This window comes from Pristiophorus japonicus, chromosome 5 (genome assembly GCF_044704955.1).
Source record: "Pristiophorus japonicus isolate sPriJap1 chromosome 5, sPriJap1.hap1, whole genome shotgun sequence".
NCBI classification, from domain to species: Eukaryota; Metazoa; Chordata; class Chondrichthyes; family Pristiophoridae; genus Pristiophorus; species Pristiophorus japonicus.
This window is the reverse complement of record NC_091981.1, coordinates 291,275,140-291,297,412: the sequence shown is the minus strand read 5'-3', so window position 1 is coordinate 291,297,412 and position 22,273 is coordinate 291,275,140. Positions and strand designations below refer to the sequence as shown.

Here is a 22,273-nt window from a genome sequence, read left to right as displayed (position 1 = left end):
AAAAACCCCCGAAATATTGGCATGTATACAGCTTGTGTGAAAATTGAATTTCAGTAAACAAAATAGCTATTAAAAATGTGTGGTCTCGTTTTAAATCAAAAAAAAATCTTTGGCAAGTACTTGAATTAGAAGTTAAGGAAAAAATTGAGTTTAATCTACAATGCTGTCTTTCGCGATGAGAAGAGTTTTATTATGACCACTTTACTAATGATTTCTGCTGTTTTAACGGATTTCTAATTTCTAAGCAAGTTTTGAAGGCACAAAGATTTGGATGATTACGCGAAGTCATGTAATGACATCAGGCCTTCTTACAAACCTGTAAAGGAGTAAACCCTTTTTATTGACAGCTGTTTTATACTGGACCTTACTAATTTGAATTTCTTAATAAAATAAAGAAGACTCACCTGACAGACAGAGGAAATGGTGGGGTAGTCAGAATAAAAATAAAACAAACTAGCTGGTCAAGAGTTAAAAGCTAAGATAAATAGGCTGGAAGAGATTTTTAAAAACGGGACCAGACGGTTAGTGCAGTGCGCAGTCATAGCACCATCACCTATGGCAATAGAGCCAATGTACCCCACAGTGGGTAGGTGTAGTCCACAAACCCAACCTAACAGTAGACTGCGATGTTTGGAGGAATAGTGGTGGCATTGGTGTTGATTGCAGTTTGGATAATATTTAGATGGGTCATCGTGCAGGCTCGAGCACAGCAGGCTCAAATGCAAACTCGACAGCAGCCCAGACAGGGACATGAAGTGCTAGAGATGGTACGACTATAAAGATTATGGATAACCTAACCCTTGCCTCCGATTCCACAGAGTGACCGCGGCACAAGTAGACCAGAACCTAACACCTGGTGACAACCAGGCTATCTGTTTAAAATTTGCAGATAAAACACTCACCGAGGTGGGACCGCAGTGACGACTTCGACTCTGGGGACTCATGATACTGGGAACCTTAAGGCCCACGCAAGCACTGGATAATACAGACGGATGACGAGAGATACAGCACATGCAGGAAAGACACAACTACATGAACTATGGGGTTTTGTTTACTTTGACTGACTGAATAGGCATTCCAACAACCAAGGACTTGAGCAAGGACAGAACTTATTTTAACGCATGGCTACAAGTGAATCCGGATAAGAATAGAGTATGTGTGCAATGCTCCACGGGTACAAGGAGCAGTTGCATTAGACGAAGGGAGGCCGGGGGGCCCGATGAATGTACCTTTTGAATAATTTGCGCGCCTCCTGCCCAGCCACAATCGTTAGTCACCCACAAAAAGGGGGTGGGGCTGTGTGGAAACTATGAGGAGGTAGAGGCTGCCGCAATATCATTGTATGTATGCTTCTCTCCCCCTCCGATACCGCGCCCCATAAGAACCACCACACTGCCCATGGAATTGCCATGTCCAACAATTACAAGGGGACCGGAAAATGGGATCGTGCTGTCAGACGAGGGTGAACTATTGTATGATAATGTTAAGCATGAAATTGTGCCTGTCCTGATCAATATCTCAGGTATACAGATGCCGGAATATTGTACAGAGCAGGCAAGAAAAATGTATAATGTATTAAGTAAAGTTGTAATGCAGCAGGCTGCCGATGCCATGGGTGCCAGTAGATTCCGACGACAGGAGCTGGTTCATAGGACTAAGAGGGAAATAGTTAATGATGTTGCTACCAGTTTTAATACCAGAACCTTCAAAGTAAACTCACTGGACATACAAGGGCTAAATGAAAGAGTGGAGCAGCTTAAAGGGGTGATGAAGGGATTATTAGAACGGGCAGGGCGGAATCAGGAAGATCAAGCCGAACTAGGAAGAGAGGGTGTCGAAATCCAATTGGATGGCATCTCGGTCCTGGAAGCTCACGCAAAAACAATCAATCACCTTATCGAGAGAGAGAGAAGATACCGGAAAAGTTAGACAGGGGCAACTCTGTCACGCTTACGGCCTATGGATGGTGGGACAGATACGGCACAACCTCGATCAGCTCCAAAGGGGGGAGTTGCCAGACTGGATAAACAGCCCACATCTGGCTCAGTTGGCCAAACTGAAGGGGACACTGGATAATTGCACTCTGAAGGGACTAACCAGAGTATACCCAGTGATCCCAAACTGCCTAATGGGCAAAGCTGCCGGAGTGAGAATAGCCCTGATGATACCTATAATCACACAAGACTCAGGACCGTTTCCCCTTTATCAACTGGAGAATATCGGGATCATATGGGAAAACACCTCCCTCCATTACTATCTAACCGCAGCCTCTGCTATCTGCAGAGACAACGCACTCTATGGGATCTCCCTGGCGGGATGCAATCAGACGGGTGACATTACGGTGTGCCCTCACCCGGTGGGACAGGGAGAACTAGACGAGTGTGGATTTAATCCAACCGATGGATGTGTATTGGAAATAGTACCTGCCCCCACACATTTTGCCAGAGCAGGTAATGGGGGCAAAGGAAATACTGTGTCTCTACCACGACACATTCATATCGGTACAATGGTTTACAATGCCAGATCTCGCAACCAAACTTTTGCTTCACACCCCTACGACCCGTCACAATAGGACAAGCCTGCATTATCCAGGTTAGACGCCGAGGCACCAAAATCATTAACGCCATCGATCAGCTCCACGATCACCTGCAGGATTATGACGAGCCACAGCAGGCCCCTATCCCACATTTAGTTGAAGTATTAAGGGAACTAAGACTCAGAGTAGGCCAGTCTATCAGACTCTACCACCAACTACAGACAAAGATTGAAATACTGGAGAAGGATACCGACCAAGAGTTACAAAACCAGAGTTGGTGGAGGAGGGTCTGGGACTGGGGGATGAACGTAAACATGGATTCGAATAATATCACACATACTGATAGGGATACAGCTGGTCTTAGCACTAACATGGGGCGTCATGGCATGTCGATCCTACAGGCATTATGCGCGACAAAGGAGTATCAGAACAAGGGCTCAAGTAAATAAAGAGACTTGTCCAGCAGAGGGACAGGGGAATCTGAACTATATCAATTTGATCTAAGCAACCGGGACTTCTGAAATCACGTGACTGGCCAGCACGTCGAGGCAGGAAGTACAGGGTGGTACATAAAAATATAAATAGAGTAACAAATTATGTTGTCGGTTAAAGTGGACTAGGATTAGTCCCTTACCGAAAGGGGGGATTGTTGTAGGGCACTTTCAAAGGCAAAGGCAACTACTGAATATATGTATGCATGTATGTATATGTAAAATGGTAGCCAGATATAAAATGGCTGCCAGGGATTCCGCAAAGCACTAGGGGAATTCAGTTAGCTTGACTACATTTTTGTAGCTGATGACACTGCAGTTCCGTGTACAGGAACACTGGAAAGGGCGAGCTCAGCAGAACGTCCTTAATCAACAAACCACAGACAAGATGTCCTAGCAGAATACTGAAAAAAGAAATTCCTGTGACTGTGTAAGGATAAGGAGGTTAGGCGCAAGCAGAACCCAAGGACAGCAGAGATAAGGGGGTCTGGGGAATATCACGAGGCCATGAATAAGCCCCAGCTAAAACATGAGATGATCACGCAGTCCCCTGGTGCCTGGGGGCCAATTCCATTGGCCCAGTGGAATCGATTTGTAATCGTTATGATTGGATTGTGTCCAGCCGACATGGGCTGAGTAATTGGAATGAACTATTGTAAAACATATAAATATCGATGAATTTCTTTGTTCGGTGGAGTGGAGTGCCTGGAGTTGGACCAGAGGCTCTCTCCCCGCCGGCGTAATAAAGGTCGTTTTGGCGTTGGAACCGACCCCGAGTGTCGAATGATTCTTCCAGGAAAACATTCGCGCTAACAGGTACCACAAGGTTCAGTGCTGGGACCCCAGCTATTTACAATAAACATTAATGATTTAGATGAAGGAATTGAATGTAATATCTCCAAGTTTGCAAATGACACTAAGCTGGGTGGCAGTGTGAGTAGTGAGGAGGATGCTAAGAGGCTGCAGGGTGACTTGGACAGGTAAGGTGAGTGGGCAAATGCATGACAGATGCAGTATAATGTGGATAAATGTGAGGTTATCCACTTTGGTGGCAAAAACAGGAAGGCAGAATATTATCTGAATGGTGACAGATTAGGAAAAGGGGAGGTGCATCGAGACCTGGGTGTCATGATACACCAGTCATTGAAAGTTGGCATGCAGGTACAGCAGGCGGTGAAGGCGACAAATAGAAACATAGAAAATAGCTGCAGGAGTAGGCCATTCGGCCCTTCGAGCCTGCATCGCCATTCAATAAGATCATGGCTGACCATTCCTTCACTACCCCTTTCCCGCCTTCTCTCCATACTCCTTGATCCCCTTAACCGTAAGGGCCACATCTAACTCCCTCTTGAATATATCCAACGAACTGGCATCAACAACTCTCTGCAGTAGGGAATTCCACAGGTTAACAACTCTGAGTGAAGAAGTTTCTCCTCATCTCAGTCCTAAATGGCCGACCCCTTATCCTAAGACTATGTCCCCTGGTTCTGGACTTCCCCAACATCGGGAACATTCTTCCCGCATCTAACTTGTCCAGTCCCGTCAGAATCTTATATGTTTCTAAGAGATCCCCTCTTATCCTTAAACGCCAGTGAATAAAGGCCCAGTTGATCCAGTCTCTCCTCATATGACAGCCCAGCCATCCCTGGAATCAGTCTGGTGAACCTTCGCTGCACTCCCGCAATAGCAAAAACGTCCTTCCTCAGACTAGGAGACCAAAACTGAACACAATATTCCAGGTGAGGCCTCACCAAGGCCCTGTACAATTGCATTAAGACCTCTCTGCTCCTATACAAATCCCCTAGCTATGAAGGCCAACATACCATTTGCCTTCTTTACCGCCTGCTGTACCTGTGTGCCCACTTTCAGTGACTGATGAACCATGACACCCAGGTCTCGTTGCACCTCCCCTTTTCCTAATCTGCCGCCATTCAAATAGTCTGCCTTCATGTTTTTGCCCCCAAAATGGATAACCTCACATTTATCCACATTATACTGCATCTGCCATGCATTTGCCCACTCATCTAACCTGTCCAAGTTACCCTGCAGCCTCTTAGCATCCTCCGCACAGCTCACACTGCCACCCAGTTTAGTGTCATCTGCAAACTTGGAGATATTACACTCTATTCCTTCATCTAAATCGTTAATGTATATTGTAAAGAGCTGGGGTCCTAGCACTGAGCCCAGTGGCACTCCACTAGTCACTGCCTGCCATTCTGAAAAGGACCAGTTTATCCCGACTCTCTGCTTCCTGTCTGCCAACCAGTTCTCTATCCACGCCAGTACATTACCCCCAATACCATGCGCTTTGATTTTGCACACCAATCTCTTGTGCGGGACCTTGTCAAAAGCCTTTTGAAAGTCCAAATATACCACATCCACTGGTTCTCCCTTGTCCACTCTACTAGTTACATCCTCAAAAAATTCCATAAGATTCGTCAAGCATGATTTCCCTTTCATAAATCCATGCTGACTTGGTCCGATCCTGTCACTGCTTTCCAAATGCGCTGCTATTTCATCCTTAACGATTGATTCCAACATTTTCCTCAATACTGATGTCAGGCTAACCGGTCTATAATTCCCCGTTGTCTCTCTCCCTCCTTTTTTTAAAAGTTATGTTACATTCGCTACCCTCCAGTCCATAGGAACTGATCCAGAGTCAATAAGACTGTTGGAAAATGATCCCCAATGCATCCACTATTTCTAGGGCCACTTCCTTAAGTACTCTGGGATGCAGACTATCAGGCCCCGGGGATTTATCGGCCTTCAATCCCATCAATTTCCCTAACACAATTTCCCGCCTAATAAGGATATCCTTCAGTTCCTCCTTCTCACTAGACCCACTGTCCCCTCGTACATTCGGAAGGTTATTTGTATCTTCCTTCGTGAAGACAGAACCGAAGTATTGGTTCAATTGGTCTGCCATTTCATTGTTCCCCATTATAAATTCACCTGAATCCAACTGCAAGGGACCTACGTTTGTCTTTACTAATCTTTTTCTCTTCACATATTTATAGAAGCTTTTGCAGTCAGTTTTTATGTTCCCTGCAAGCTTCCTCTCGTACTCTATTTTCCCCCTCTTAATTAAACCCTTAGTCCTCCTCTGTTGAATTCTAAATGTCTCCCAGTCCTCAGGTTTGTTGCTTTTTCTAGCCAACTTATATGCCTCTTCCTTGGCTTTAACACTATCCTTAATTTCCCTTGTTAGCCAGGGTTGAGCCGCCTTCCCAGTTTTATTTTTACTCCAGGCAGGGATGTACAATTGCTGAATTTCATCCATGTGATCTTTAAATGGTTGCCATTGCTTATCTACCGTCAACCCTTTAAGTATCCTTTGCCAGTCTATTCTAGCCAATTCACGCCTCATACCGTCGAAGTTACCTTTTCTTAAATTCAGGACAATAGTTTCCGAATTAACTTTGTCACTCTCCATCTTAATAAGGAATTCTACCATATTATGGTCACTCTTCCCCAAGGGGCCTCGCACAACAAGATTGCTAATTAGTCCCTTCTCATTACACATCACCCAGACTAGGATGGCCATCTCCCTGGTTAGTTCTTCGACATATTGGTCTAGAAAACCATCCCGAATACACTCCAGGAAATCCTCCTCCACCGCATTGCTACCAGTTAGGTTAGCCCAATCAATATGTAGATTAAAGTTGCCCATGATTACTGCTGTACCTTTATTGCACACATCCCTTGTTTCTTGTTTGATGTTATCCCCAACCTCACTACTACTATTTGGTGGTCTGTACACAACTCCCACTGGCATTTTCTGCCCTTTGGAATTCCGCAGCTCCACCCATACCGATTCCACATCATCCAGGCTAATGTCCTTCCTTACAATTGCGTTGATTTCCTCTTTAACCAGCAATGCCACCCCGTCCTCTTTTCCTTTCTGTCTATTCTTCCTAAATGCTGAATACCCTTGGATGTTGAGTTCCCAGTCTTGGTCACCCTGGAGACATGTCTCAGTGATGCCAATCACATTGTATCCGTTAACTGCTACCTGCGCAATTAATTCATCCACCTTATTCCGAATACTCCTCGCATTGAGGCACAGAGCCTTCAGGATTGTCTTTTTAACACACTTTGCCCCTTTAGAATTTTGCTGTAATGTGGCCCTTTTTGTTTTTTGCCTTGGGTTTCTCTGTCCTTCACTTTTACTATTCTCTTTTGTCTCGTTTGCTTCTGACTCCATTTTGTTTCCCTCTGTCTCCCTGCATAGGTTCCCATTCCCCTGCCATGTTAGTTTAACTCCTCCCAAACAGCACTAGAAAACACTCACCCTTGGACATTGGTTCCGGTCCTGCCCAGGTGCAGACCATCTGGTTTTTACTGGTCCCACCTCCCCCAGAACCGATTCCAATGCCCCTGGAATTTGAATTCCTCCCTTCTGCACCACTCCTCAAGCCACGTATTCAGCCGAGCTATCCTGCGATTCCTACTCTGACTAGCACGTGGCACTGGTAGCAATCCTGAGATTACTACTTTTGAGGTCCTACTTTTTAATTTAGCTCCTAGCTCTCTAAATTCGTCTCGTAGGACCTCATCCCGTTTTTTACCTATATCGTTGGTACCTATATGCACGACAACTGGCTGTTCACCCTCTCTTTTCAGAATGTCCTGCACCCGCTCTGAGAATGTGCGAAAATGTATAGCAATGGAGACAGTGAAGTGAACAAAGGAATCATGGAAGGATAACCAAAAGAATGTCAGGCTGCAAATGTTACAACATTGGCACAAATAACAGACTTGCTCAAGGTCTTGGTTACTAGTCACGTCAGTAAAATTGTAGCAATAACAAGCAATGGGTGAAAAGCTCTTTGTGCAAAACAGTTGTTATTACACATAACCACTTACCCGTATCTAATTGGGCAAGGAAGGCCAGGTGTCGGCTCATGAGTGAACAAAGGGAAGGAGGGATCACAAAAGGATAGGGTGAACTGAATGTCCCTCAATTGTATTACGTACCGAAAGTGTATAACCGTTGCACCCCTACATTGTAACGGGCCTTGTCCGAGAGAAGTGAGCGCACTCTGAGGGAGAGCGTTCCTTTGTTCTGATAAGTCCCGTCCGGTGAAACAATTAATAAAGTCTGCTTTGTTATAAGCTGCTTCGGTGTTCGAGTCAGTGTATTCGCTGAACCAGATTGAGGGAAAAAGAATCCGTATTAACATTTGGTGTCAGAAGTGGGATCTCAACAGACGACTGCCGAAAACTTGCGAATTAAGAGCCAGACTAGCCTTGGACGAGACGAGAGGAAAGTGGCCACTGGAGTGAGTACCCTTTAAAATACCACTTCAGTTTCCTTCAGTTCCAAAAGTCTGAGGAAAGTTTGGCCACTCGCTGGTTCTCAGGTAGTGTCTGAACGAGATCCACGTCAATCTGGCGAATACCTTCTAAACTTAGGAAATCACGCGGCGACGCGAGGGGAATTAAGTAAGGCTTATCGCGCGGCGACACGAATAGGAGAACCGCGCAGCGACGCGGAGGTTAGGGAATTAGGTAAAATTAAGCCGCGGGGCGACGCGGGACTGTGTAAATTTAAAATTGTACTTATGCCAGGTACGGTGTCGATCTTGTATATCACTTGGTCCGCCTAGGCTCTGGATAAGATAACTTATTCCACCGGGGGGCGACGCGGGGACTATCAGGATTAATTAGGACCCTGATCCTACGCGGGGCGACGCGAGTGTGGGTAATTTAGATAAAACTACGAATTCCCTGAAAGATCATGGATCCAAAAATAGTGCCGGCCAAAACAATTAACAGGAAAGAAGAGAGACTTTTGTGAACGTCTGTTTTGAATGAGAAGTACTTGTGTGATTTTGGCTGCAGAATGAAAGCCTGTTTGGGAAACCGGGGAGTTGTTTTAGCTCCACCCACTTTTTCAAACAGAGTGAAAGTTTTTTTAACCCTTTGTAGTGTTGTCCTGTATGTGGGAAGTTTTAAGACATTTTAAGTTAGGAACGCAGCTGTGGATATATTCGGATGATAAGTTACGGAGCTAGGAAATGCACAAAGGATAGGTTTGTTGAGTAAAAGATAAAAAATACATGGTCCCGGTGGTTGAAAAAAAAAGAATTTACTTGACACGCTCACTTACTTGTCGAAAGAAAGCATGCAATGATTGATTACATTGGGTTGAAAGACATAAATTTCGTCTCAGAATGAGATAAAGAATGCCTTTTAAAAAAGCTTCTAAGCTCAAAAAAAAAGTTTTAAATAAAGATTGAAATTACAAAATTTGAATTGGGATTTTGAGATATTAAGAGAAGGCACAGCAAAATACTGAGGTGGATTAAAAAAAAATTGTTATATTAAATCTGATCTCTTAAAGGAAATAGGAGGTATAAAACTAAAAGGTTTGGAAACAATCTAGAAATACCTTCAGGGATCAGGTCAAACTCCTGGGCGAGTGGCGAGCTATCTGCGAAGGTGTAAAAGGGACTTTTCAAAAATGTTAAAAACAGCGAGCTTTAGCAGTTTCGAAGAGACATTGTAACGACCTTGAAACTGGAACAATTGAGATAACGAAAAGCAGCCCTCTCAGCCTACGTGCCAGACTCCCCTCTAGTTATGGAAAAGACGGGAAAAAACAGACGCAACCTTGAAAGAAAACAAATTGAACGAATTTGAAAGAAAAAGTGTCTTCGATTGTCTGATGATTTTAAATCTTTAAAAAAGACGTAACGTACTAAATAGGTGCTGAAAGGGGGGAAAAAAGTGTTCTGAGATGGAAAAGGACATAACTTACTAAATACTAGCTGATGTTTGCTGTGAAAAAGATATTGGCTTAATTGAAAAATTTTTGGAAGAGGTAAAAGACACTCTCCATTGATAATGATTTTAAATTATGAGAAAGTTCCACTGCAGTTTGAAAAGATGAATCATTTCTGTCAAGTTGGCAGGAAAACGGCACTAAGTTAGGACTCTCATTAATGGAAGGAGGACATGTTAAACCTCTAGATGTATTAAAAAAAGAGTGCGCGCACGAGAAACGTACTAAGAGTTCCACTGCGACCTCTGAGAAAGGTATTGACCGACTACGTAGTCAAATGATTGGCTTTGCGTTGACCGAGGCTGATGACGAAATTGATGAATGGTCACTGACTCTGCGCCCAACGGCGCCTCCCGCAACCCCTGGCCCCTTACCACAGTCCCCTTCCCGTCAACCTCCACCTTACACTCCGGTAGGTGGTAAGGATAACCATAACCCCACACCAACGAACCGACAAGCCCAGACGGACCCTTCATCTTCTGATAGCGACTCAAATCCCCAGTTCACGAGCCATGTAGCCGAGAGGACCAGATCTCACACCCGGAAGGGCAGATCTATATCTCAAAGGAACAAGCAATCCCGTGAATCCGCTAGTCAGAATGCCAGTCGCGAAAGGCAAAACAGACCCTCCCGCCGATCGGGACGCGGAGGTGCTGTGCAGTCAGATGGCTCCGAGCCACCCTCCGACCCAGAAACGTCTTCCGAGGTTGACACCCCCACCCCAAGCCCCGGCGGCAGCTCCCGGTTCGACCAATGCCAAACCCTGACGCACAACAAGCTGCAGACCACCCCACCATAGATGTCTATGTGCCTTGGAAACCGAGCGAAATTATGGCCATTCTGGCCACCATGCCAGATCAAAAAAGGGAACCTGTCAAGTTTATAGATCATCTCCGGACTACCATTGCAGTTTATAATGCAGAATCAAGGGACCTGTGGGCCCTGGTACAGCAGACCCTGAGCCCAACTGAGCACTCCCGATTTCTAGCTCACCTAAGATGTGCAACCCATGACGCATTGTTGGCTGCACACCCTAACAACGCCCAGGACCGCCTAAACACGGTTTTCACCGCCCTCGGCACGACCCTTCAGAAGCCCATCAGTATGGCCACAGTATTAGAAACTAAACCCAAGCGAGACGAAAATGCCGACAAATTCATGGAACGATTCATTGAAATATACGGAGGTCAATCTGGAGATAATGCCTTCCGGGCGGGGGATAATTCACCTCAATTCTACGCTATTCTACTTCAGTGCCTACCCGATTCGATTGCTCATGCTATCCAGACCAATAATATGAATTGGACAGATAACAGTCAGGCCCAGATGGAGAGAGCAGTGAAATATTATTGGCAGGAAAAGAAGAGAGGGGGGAGTTGCGCCCCCAACCCGGGTCAAGATTGAATACGTGACTAGAAAGGAAGAGCCTCCTCGAGGGGAAAGACCGAAACCTGACCCAAGGGGATATCAAATGGAACCACAGTACTGTGTAAGGGGATGGGTGGATAACCAAGGATATGGGTATACCCAACACCCCAACGGTCCCGGCCCCACAAACTATGGACCCCCTTATGGCCCTCGATCGGGTATGGGAGGCGGCCAGGGCTGGGGAAGGAGCGGACGATGCTTTAATTGTGAACAGGAAGGACATTGCAACAGGGAATGCCCCTCCCATCGGCACGAAAAAGGAAGAGGAGGAAAAGGAGGGGGGCAAGGGGGGAAGAGGACGGGGATCTTATACTACTCCCAGAACAACCCCTTTGCCCAACTGTCACCCGAATATCGATACTGACCACGCAGCTTGACTGTACGAGGACCTTCCTCGGATGAGGAACCAATGATATCGCTAAAAATTCAAAATGAGTGGCAACCCTTCTTAATAGATACAGGAGCTTCCATGTCCTCTGTGCAATCGAAGCTTAAACTCCCCGCCTCCACCGAGACACAGGGAGTGTCAGGGTTCCTGGGACAAGTCTCAACATTCCCAGTGTCAGAACCAGTTAAAGTAAATTATAAGGAAGAATCTGTGGAACATCGGTTTGTTATTACCACCAATTTGGACTGTAACTTGATGGCTAGGGATCTCCTCTGTAAATTTCAGTTGCATCTGGAATGCGGGGATGATGGGATCGTTGTAAAGCAAGGAACCTTTAAACGGCAGTGCTACACTACCCGGATCCCTCAATGATGGTCCCTGGATTTGCCCCAAGCGCCCTATCATGTGACCCTAGCCTATGATCCTAGTGGTAAGAATCAGGATCTCCAGAATCTCTACCAGGATCACGTGGGAGAGGAGTGGGAAATCCTCCTAAGAGCCAGAGTGTCTGGACCGGAGGGGAAAGCAGATTTCGTGGAAATGAATAGAAAGTTGTGGCGGCAACCCCCAACGGTGGCACCCCACGTCACTCGCGAATTATTACCTCCCCACCATGCCAGAGATTTAGGAATTATGGTGCGCCAAGCTATAGACGAGGCTGACCCTGAGAATGTATACAGACATTGAAGTTGAGAATGTGGGAAAATGTATAGGGACAGTGGAATTGAACAAAGGATTCATTGAGGAATAGCCTTAAGAATGTCAGACTGCAAATGTTACAACATTGATACAACTAACAGACTAGCTCCAAGGTCTTGCTAAGTCACACCAGTAAACTTGAAACAAGAAAGACTCTGAAAGGCTCCTTTGTGTAAAAACAGCCCATACAGATGTCGGCTCATGAGTGGACAAAGGGAAGGAGGGATCAAAGGGGATAGGCTGAACTGAATGTCACACTAATTGTATCTTGTACTGAAATATATAACCGTTGCGCCTTTACAATGTAACGGCACTTGTCCGTAGGGAGTGGGTGCACTCTATAGGGAGAGCATTCCTTCTGTCTGATAAGTCCCGGCCGGTGAAACAAAAGAATAAAGTCTGCTTGGTTATAAGCGGCAACGGTGTTCGACTCAGTGAATTCGCTGAACCAGATTGAGGGAAAAGAATCCACATTTACAACCCAACCAGCCCGGATTTGCAGATTGTGGGACATGGCCGGACGGTCCAATTTCACAGGGATCCCGAGAAGGTCCTGATGGTACTATGCCACCATACCGGTACCAATAAACCCGATTACGTGGATCCTCACATATGGGTAGAGGACCCCTCCCAAGTGGGCTATACGTCAATCGATCCGATTTGAGATCCTAGTACAGGACAATGTGGACTGGCCCTCCATCCTGAAACCACAGGCAATACCAAGTATCCACCGATTGATCAAGGGACGAGTGGAACAGGGGATTTTGGTTCAATGTCAGTCCCCGTTAATACACCAATACTGGCAGTCCCTAAGCCAGGCAAAACAAATCAGTTCCGTTTGGTCCAAGACCTTCGAGCCATCAATGCTATCGTCCAGCCCCTACACGCTCTGGTTCCCAACCCAGCACAGATGTTGTCGTTAATCCCAGCAAACGCAAGATCTTCGCAATAATAGACCTCCAACGCGCCTTCTTCGCTTTGCCGCTAGCCCAGGCGAGTCAGTACCTGTTCGCCTTCACTTACCAGGGACAGCAATATACATGGACTAGACTTCCCCAAGGGTTCATCCACTCCCCGACCTTATTCTCAAGGTGCCTGCAGGAACAGTTACAGTCCCTCACGCTGACTAAGGGATCCACTTTAATTCAGTACGTGGACGATTTACTGGTAGCCAGCGCAGATGAACCAAGTAATCAGGAGGATGCTAATCAGTTACTGAATTACTTGTCCTCCCTGGGATACATAGTTTCCCCATCAAAGGTCAAAATTGGCCAGTCTCAAGTCAAATTTCTTGGGATCATTTTATCGGGCACCCACCAAGCCTTGGAGGCTAGCCGAGTCGAACCCATCTGCCAGTTTCCAGTCCCTAGCACGGCTAAACAAATGCGGCAGTGGTTGGGGATGATCAATTACTGTAGATCCTGGATCCCTAATGTTGCTCTGATGACCAAGCACCTCATACTGTACACAACCAAGGAAGGCAGCTTTGAAATAGAAACTGCAGACGTCCAAGCCTTTAAAGAACTAAAGACAGCCCTGCTGCAAGCTCCGGCTTTGGGCCGGCCCCTATATGACCGGCCCTTTCAACTGTATTGTACGATCCTGAAAGATTGTGCTACTGCTGTTTTAACTCAGAAACACGGGGATAAGCATAGGCCTGTTGCCTACTACTCTTCTAAAATAGACCCCGTTGCCTTGGGGCACCCTGTATGTACTCAAATATTAACTGCCATCTACAATAGCCTTCAATCTGCCGCCAACCTTACCCTCCAGCAGGATATTGTATATACCTCTCACTCCGTAGCTGCCCTCTTGGGTCAACTGCAGACTCAACATCTTACCATGGCCAGGCAGAGTAGATATGAGATCTACCTACTAAATAATCCTAAGCTGACCTTTGGGCACTGTACTACCATTAATCCGGCCTGTTTTCTTACAGAGCCACCCCAAGATGAGGAAGAACCGAGTCATGACTGTTTATCTTTAATTCAAGAGGCTACCTCGGTCAGGGAAGATTTAGTTGATGTACCAATGGAGGACCCTGACTGTATTATGTATGTTGACAGAAGCTCTTCCATTGACCCAGAAGGCAGACGAATTTCGGGATACACCATAGTAAACCAGGAGAATCAGATCCTGGAATCTGCCGCCTTTGAGACCGCTTATTCCGGCCAACAAGCTGAACTATTCGCCCTCACCCGAGCCTGTATCTTGGCTAAAGACCTCAAGGTCAATATCTATACCGACTCTAGGTATGCCTTTGGGGTAGCCCATGATTTCGGACAATTATGGAAAAATAGGAGATGCCTAACCTCAAATGGGAATTAAATATCCCATAAGCAAATAGTATCTGACTTGTTGCAAGCCCTCATGCTCCCCAAGCGCATTGCCATTGTCACCTGTACTGCCCACACTACCGGAAAATTTCCGGTTGACATAGGAAACCGCTGTGCTGACCGAGAGGCCAAACAGGCCTCTCGTGGACAACAAATGGTGGTGCCCAGAATGATGAGTCAAACTAAAAATCCTGCAAAGGATAAGTTAGCCTCGGAAAAACCAATGCCAACCATCCAAGATGTCATTAAAGCACAGGAGGATGCTCCTGAAAAAGATAAACTGTTGTGGAAAGATTATGGATGTACTTATGACAATGTTTCTAAACTCTGGACCACTCCCACGGAAGACTTGCATGTCTGACGAGTTGGTCCTATGGGTTATTGAATGTATGGTATGCACTTTGCTACTCATTGTGGAGCAAGGACAACAAGTGACACGCTTTTGGCCACTTGGTGGTACCCTAGACTCCAGGTGCTGGTCCAGAACATCAGTAGTCGCTGCCTTGTTTGCCAACAGCATAATCCAGGGAAGGGAGTCCCCTGTGATTGGGGTAAGACGCCCCTACCAGAAGGTCCCTTTGAGACCTTGCAGTTGGACTACATTGAGTTGCAAAGAGTTCAGTGTTACAAATATGTGTTAGTAATAGTAGATGTGTTTAGCAAATGGATCGAAGTTTACCCTACCCTGGACAATAAGGCTCAAACTGTTGTTCAGGTGTTCATGAGGGAAATCGTTCCTAAATATGGTATCCCAGCTCGACTGAGTTCCGATAATGGCCCTCACTTTATTGGCCAAGTTAACAAGGAATTCTGTTCCCAGATGCGCATTAACCAGCAGCTGCATTGTGCCTACCGACCCCAAGCTGCGGGATTAGTTGAACGTGCTAATCAAACTCTTAAAACCAAGCTTGCAAAACTGGCAGCATCAACCGGACTCAATTGGCTTAAACTCCTTCCCATAGCCCTATTCCAGATCCGCACTACTCCCACCGGCAAGCCTAGACTGGCCCCCGCGGAGGTCATTTATGGAAGACCCCTTAGGACCCCCTGGAATCAGAATGTCCCCTCCACTGTCCAGTTCCACCACATGACTGAGGAAATGACCACCTATGTTCTTTCCCTGACTCAGGCCCTGCGAATAGCCCACAACCAGGTTCGAAATGCTCACCTCGACCTCCCAGTTTTGCCTGAATTGTCCCTCGTGGCACCAGGGAAGTATGTCCTGATTAAGAAATGGATTCGAAAGGGACTAGAGCCACGATGGGAGGGGCCTTTTCAGGTGTTACTTACTACCCCCACTGCAACTAAGGTTGAGGGGAGAAGCGCCTAGGTTCACCTGCACCACTGTAAACTTGTCACCCCATAACGAACTTATTTTACTGGCTTTCCTAACCCCTGTTTCTGTTCCAGATTTCCTCTTCTCCATAGCTGAATAAGGTCATTCCTAGGAGCGTCCCGACTAACCGAGTGGGTCCCAAGGAGAACAGTTTGAAGCCCTGCCCGTAGTGATAGACAACCAGCTACACCGACGGTGACCTGAGAAGAGAGGCGAGAAAACCGAACTCTTTGAATCAGCAAAATAGTCGGACTATTTATCCTTGTCCATAGAGACGCTACAAGAAACATTTTGTTCTCGAGTAATTGTTAACCTAGAGCAATAAGATGAAACTGTGTCTGTGTGCCACAGTCTGTATAGTAGCGTTGGTGTACGTCAAGTGTGGCGCGTGGGAAGCGAGACTGAAGCGAGAGCTCCATGTAAACACCTTTTTGTATATGTCTTATGTTTATGCGCGAAATGGGTACTTTTTTAGTTGCTGGGTGTGCTCACATATCGCTATACATTCCAAAGGGGGAATTCCTTTGCGCCCCGTTCCACTGACCCTAACTGACTGTCAAGTGGCTTCTGAGCCAGACTAGCATGAGAGGAGGGGGGCCAATGCAAATACGAAAGATGAAAGGCGGGTTAAGAGAGGGATCACAGAGGGCAGGAGGAGCATCATACCGTTACCGTGTGGACAACCACGGGGACGTCACCGAGTGGGAGAGTGCTGGGTACCCCATTAGTCAAACCTTCCAGGGATGGTACCAACCACCCTATGATCATAAAAAGGAACCCCCATTCTTAGTCCTGACCAATACCTCGGGGATCGGGAGGCCAACCGGGACCATATGTTTAACCCGAAATGACACCAGCAGAAAGGGACATACAATAGGGTACAGCGATTGCCCACATAACCTCAACATCACAACAGGTGCACGAGTCACTATCCTCTCTCGCCTTCCGAATAAAACAGGAGGAGGTCTGTGGGCCCAGTCTTGGGACCCCAACACAATAAAAAAAGGCAGCGTATAACGGCACGTATTTTGTGTGCGGGCATAGGGCGTATCCCTGGTTACCTGGGCGATGGACAGGATCCTGCTATTTGGGATATGTGGTGCCATTTGTGCGGCAAACACGTACCCTGGCGGAAGCACATGCTTCCAGCCGACACAGGCGAGCCCTCACCCCCGCCGAGAGGTTCTTTAGGGTCATGATGTTCCCATTCGGGATAGGACGCACCATGGATGAAGTACAGAACCTAGAGAGGGTATTGGAACAGATAGCTAACTATGCTGCCGAAGCTCTGGAGGACATCACGGCCGAAATGGTAGCGATACAGACTGTGGCATTACAAAACCGAATGGCCCTCGATTATCTGTTAGCTGAGAAAGGGGGGACGTGTGCCCTGATAGTGCAACATTCAGATCCTTACATTCCCGATAGTTCAGAAAACATAACCAATCTCGCTGATCACATAAGAAGGGAGGTAAAGAAGTTATCCACCCCTGCAGGAGGAGTAGGCTGGTTTGATTGGCTGTTAGGTGGATCCTGGGGATCGTATCTAATGCATGGAGCAATTGTTCTCATCGTAATAATAATCACTTGTTTCTTAATTATTGGTTGATTCAATTTTTGCTGTAAACTTATGATTACCAAGGCTATGGATCCTTTAGGAGCTATGGGATCACGGATGATGCTTCAGCAGACAAAAGGTCCTAAGGAAGGGGAGAGTACGGAGGAGGAGTGTGATCGACTAAACGCGATCATCCTAGAATAATCCTAAAGATTATCATGGAATTATAAAAGGGGGGAATGAGAATGTGCGAAAATGTATAGCAATGGAGACAGTGAAGTGAACAAAGGAATCATGGAAGGATAACCAAAAGAATGTCAGGCTGCAAATGTTACAACATTGGCACAAATAGCAGACTTGCTCAAGGTCTTGGTTACTAGTCACGCCAGTAAAATTGTAGCAATAATAAGCAATGGGTGAAAAGCTCCTTGTGCAAAACAGTTGCTATTACATATAACCACTTGCCCGTATCTAATTGGGCAAGGAAGGCCAGGTGTCGGCTCATGAGTGGACAAAGGGAAGGAGGGATCACAAAAGGATAGGGTGAACTGAATGTCCCTCAATTGTATTACGTACCGAAAGTGTATAACCGTTGCGCCCCTACATTGTAACGGGGCTTGTCCGAGGAAAGTGAGCGCACTCTGAAGGAGAGCGTTCCTTTGTTCTGATAAGTCCCGGCCGGTGAAACAATTAATAAAGTCTGCTTTGTTATAAGCTGCTTCGGTGTTCGAGTCAGTGCATTCGCTGAACCAGATTGAGGGAAAAAGAATCCATATTAACAGCTCCGAGACATCCTTGACCCTTGCACCAGGGAGGCAACATACCATCCTGAAGTCTCGGTTGTGGCCGCAGAAACACCTATCTGTTCCCGTTACAATTGAACCCCTATTACTATCGCTCTGCCACTCTTTTTCCTGCCCTCCTTGCAGCAGAGCCACCCACGGTGCCATCAACTTGGCTACTGCTGCCTTCCCCTGATGAGTCATCCCCTCCAACAGTACCCAAAACGGTGTATCTGTTTTGCAGGGGGATGACCGCAGGGGACCCCTACACTACCTTCCTTGCACTGCTCTTCCTTTTGGTCATCCAATCCCCATTTGGCTGTGTACCCTTGACCTGCGGTGTGACCAACTCACTAAACGTGCTATTCACGTCATTCTCAGCATCGTGGATGCCCCAGAGTGAATCCACCTGCAGCTCCAGTGCCACAATGCTGTCAGTCAAGATCTGCAGGCGGATGCACTTCCCGCACACGTAGTCGTCAGGGACACCGGAAGCGTCCTTGACTTCCCATATAGTAGAGGAGGAGCATAACACACGTCTGAGCTCTCCTGCCATGACTTAACCCTTAGATTAACTTAATTGGGCAACAAGGCTAAAGGTTACTTACTGATAAAGAAAGAAAAAGAAAAACTACTCACCAATCACCAGCCAATCACTTACCCCCTTGGCTGTGACGTCACCTTTTGATTTCTTTCTACTTCTTTTTGTCTTCTCCCTGTAGCTGCACCGGTAGGCCTCGACGTCCCCGGAACTCGCTCCTCCTCCGACTAGCTCTCTGACCATGGACTCCCGCTGGCCTTTATAGGCCTCGACGTCCCCGGAACTCGCTCCTCCTCCGACTAGCCGAATGGCATGTTGGCCTTCATAGCTAGAGGATTTGAGTATCGGAGCAGGGAGGTCTTACTGCAGTTGTACAGGGCCTTGGTGAGACCACACCTTGAATATTGTGTTCAGTTTTGGTCTCCCAAACCCCATCTGGCTGCAGAGTGACTTGGATAGGTTAGGTGAGTGGGCAAATGCATGGCAGATGAAGTATAATGTGGATAAATGTCAGGTTATCCACTTTGGTGGTAAAAACAAGAGACAGACTATTATCTGAATGGTGACAGATTAGGAAAAGGGGAGGTGCAACGAGACCTGGGTGTCATGGTACATCAGTCATTGAAGGTTGGCATGCAGGTACAGCTGGCGGTTAAGAAAGCAAATGGCATGTTGGCCTTCATAGCGAGGGGATTTGAGTACAGGGGCAGGGAGGTGTTACTACAGTTGTACAGGGCCTTGGTGAGGCCACACCTGGAGTATTGTGTACAGGTTTGGTCTCCTAACTTGAGGAAGGACATTCTTGCTATTGAGGGAGTGCAGCGAAGGTTCACCAGACTGATTCCCGGGATGGCGGGACTGACATAAATCAAGAAAGACTGGATCAACTGGGCTTGTATTCACTGGAGTTCAGAAGAATGAGAGGACATCTCAGAAATGTTTAAAATTCTGACGGGGTTAGACAGGTTAGATGCAGGAAGAATGTTCCCAATGTTGGGGAAGTCCAGAACCAGGGGTCACAGTCTAAGGATAAGGGGTAAGCCATTTAGGACCGAGATGAGGAGAAGCCTCTTCACCCAGAGAGTGGTGAACCTGTGGAATTCTCTACCACAGAAATTCACTAAATATATTCAAAAAGAAGTTAGATGTAGTCCTTACTATTAGGGGGATCAAGGGGTATGGCGAGAAAACAGGAATGGGGTACTGAAGTTGCATGTTCAGTCATGAACTCATTGAATGGCGGTGCAGGCTAGAAGGGCCGAATGGCCTACTCCTGCACCTATTTTCTATGTTACCCACCCACCCTTTCCTTCAGCCACTGTCTGTCCCACCTGTGACAGAGACTGTAATTCCCGTATTGAACTGAGAACTCACTTTTCGAGTGGAAGCAAGTCTTCCCCGATTTCGAGGGACTGCCTCTGATGATGATGCAGATGAGAAATAGGAGTTGGCAAAGGATAGATCCTTCGAGCATTCACGAGGTAGTGGGAAGGAAAACATTGCCGGGTGATTGGACCCGATGTTCAGATGATATTCGGGATGCCAGCCGTTTAATGTTAAATTGTGAGCAGGGTGTAATGGTTGACAGCGAGCTCCAGCTGCCAAGACCTGGATGGTTCTGGAAGTCAGGCCCGGCCACCTCCCCGAGGCGCGAGAACAAAAGTGCCTGCAGCACTCCGCGCCCCTGTCGACCCGCCAGAGCAGCGGGGACTTGTTGAGCTGTTTTTCCCGAATAAGTGGCACAGGGGCAACCGTGGAGCACCCTTATTAATGTCATCAAAAATAGGCTAAAATCCATCGCCGTGCCATCCTTCCCTACCTGTAGCTCTTCCATCCCAACTGCTTCTTCAGTTTCTCATCCCAAGTCCTGACATCCAGCGCAGCAGATATCTCTAAAAAGTAAATGCCCCATTTTTTTTAATTATATCTTGAGATAATGTGCAATTACAAGTCGAAGCCCCAGTGGGTGGGCTCCATATTCATACTCGCAGCTGCCCTGCAATCCGCAATATCCGGCAGTGCTCTTTTCACCTTGTTTTTTGTTTTCCAAATCTTTCCATTATTCTGTGGGACGATTTCTTAAATTTGCCACCCCTGCGGCCTGTTTTCATTTCGCTTTTTCGATATGATTTTCTCCATTACGCTTCGACTTTTCATTTTCCCCATTTTCTTTCCTTCGCCCTTCTGTCATCGCGCTCTCCCTTTGCCGCCTCCTCCCCGCTCCTGCCTCGCCACCACTTTCCGTCTTTTCTCCCGACGAACAACCCCACGGGAAAAAAGGCGCCAAAACCCAACGGGTTTTCTCCCGCGCGCCTCTGGAGCACGCATGCGCAGCTGCTCTGGCGGGTCGACAGTGGGGCGCGGAGTGCTGCAGGCACTTTTGTTTCTCGCGTCGGGCCAAGGGGGCGGGGCCTGACTTCCAGAACCATCCAGGTCTTGGCAGCTGGAGCTCGCTGTCAATCATTACACCCTGCTCACAATGTAACATTAAACAGCTGCCCTGGCACTCATAGCAATGAGTCATTTGTTACACTCCTGACCTTTGGGCACCCTGTGCGGAGGGGAGCGGGTAGGCCCGAGGGCCTCCTCGTCGGACTGCTCCTGGGCACGGCCAAGGGGGCCATCAGCCGGTCCAGGCAGCGGGCGGTCGAGGGGGTCGTTCAGCCCGACTGCCTGCCTCTCTTCCGCGCGTACATCCGCGCCAGGGTGTCCCTGGAGATGGAGCACGCGGTGTCCACCGGTACGCTCGCGGCCTTCCGCGAGAGGTGGGCGCCGGAGGGACTGGAGTGCATCATCACCCCCGGCAACCAAATTTTAATTTGATTTTATGTTTTAAAGTTTAATTTGGTTTAATTGCCGGGTTTTAGTGTCCCCCTCCCTTTTTATAGGGGGCACTTGTAAATTATGGTTTTAGAGCCCCCAAAAAAAAACCCAAAAATCTACAAAAATATTTTAAAAAACAAAAAAAGGGCCTTGCGAAATGTTTGGAGTGTCCCCCAGATTGGGGGTCACTTGACCTAATGTTTATTTGTCTCCTCTAAAAGAGTTGAATCATTTGTTTTTTAATTCTGAAAGAGGCTACGAAAAAAGGAGACAAGAAAAAAAACAATAAAACTTCAGGTAAATTTGAGTGGCTTTAATTTTTTTTTAAAACGATGCCAGAAAATGTTGCTGAATTCATCAAACTATTCATTCTTGGAACTACTCATTTCGTACATAGGATGCACAATGTGGCAGTTTTCTAGCAAACTGTGAGCCGTTTGCACTCCACAATCAGTTATGCCATTCCTGTGCACTGAAATATAATTGCTTATTTTTTGCAGACGTGTGTACATCACTAAAATCATCTTCTGCAACCAATGCGCACTGCAGGACGTACACTATTTAATTG

At 46.9% G+C, this 22,273-nt stretch overlaps 1 long non-coding RNA gene across 1 annotated transcript in view; it reads right to left on the bottom strand.

Moving 5' to 3' along the window:
- The window catches only part of LOC139264028 (uncharacterized), a 246,052-nt gene extending 224,943 nt beyond the window's left edge, over positions 1-21,109 (bottom strand). Inside the window, exon 1 of the long non-coding RNA XR_011593280.1 lies at positions 20,702-21,109. This is a non-coding gene — a long non-coding RNA (uncharacterized lncRNA). The remainder of the gene's footprint in view (positions 1-20,701) is intronic.
- Positions 21,110-22,273: the final 1,164 nt, after the last annotated feature.